Here is an 882-nt window from a genome sequence, read left to right on the forward strand (position 1 = left end):
CCAAAATCTGGGCGCGAGCAAAAGAGGCGAAGAAGAAAGCAGGGCACCTGTCTTTGCGGGTGACGGGGCTATGGGGGGCCGCGCGCGCACGATCGAGACACACGGTGAACACCGGAGGCCCGGGGGGGCATGTGTAGTCGTTGCTCGCAAGGACACAAAGCAAGCACACACGGTCCTTCCTAGCCGCGGGCTGCAGATTACGGGGGTGCGTAAAAGGTGAGCACGCCGGACTGGTATCATGCGTGCGTCTAGCGAAAAATCAATAAAGAAAATGTGAGAATATGCGATTTGATAATGTGAGCGGCACAGCCAACGAACGGCCCGCTGGCTGGGGTGGGTCCTTCTCTGCTCCATGTTCGCTACATCGTGCTGCGTGCGGTCTCCTTGCGTATGTGCTTTTTTTTGTTTGCTGGGCTCCCTCCGGGCTGCTCTTTGGAGGGGCAATGTGTGGGGATCTATTTCTGGGCGTGGGGGGCGCATGCGCGGAGGGGGCCTCTTTTGGGGCACATGGCAACCTCTGTTTCCCCCCTCCCCCTTCCTCTCTCTCTCTCTCTCTCTCTCTCTCTCTCTCTCTCTCTCTCTCTGTCTGTGTGCACGCGCCTTTCTCTTCTTCTCGCCCTCTCCCTCGGCCCCTCTCATCAGATGTTGGCTTCAAGGACGGCCGTGCGAGCCCTGCATGCGTGGGCCTCGCCGGCATTGACAGCAGCGGTGGCGGCCCGGCGGGGCTGGCCTCTGGCCGGGGGTCATACACCGGCCGCCCGGGGCCAGGCGTCCCCCCTGGCCACCAACGGCGGCGTGTATGCGACAGCGTGCCGGGCCATCGTGGCTCCCAGGGGCATGCCGTTGCAGCCTGTGCGAGAGTTTTCCTCGATCGTCGCGGCG

Source organism: Fonticula alba (assembly GCF_000388065.1).
Source record: "Fonticula alba strain ATCC 38817 unplaced genomic scaffold supercont2.16, whole genome shotgun sequence".
Classification (NCBI taxonomy): Eukaryota; order Rotosphaerida; family Fonticulaceae; genus Fonticula; species Fonticula alba.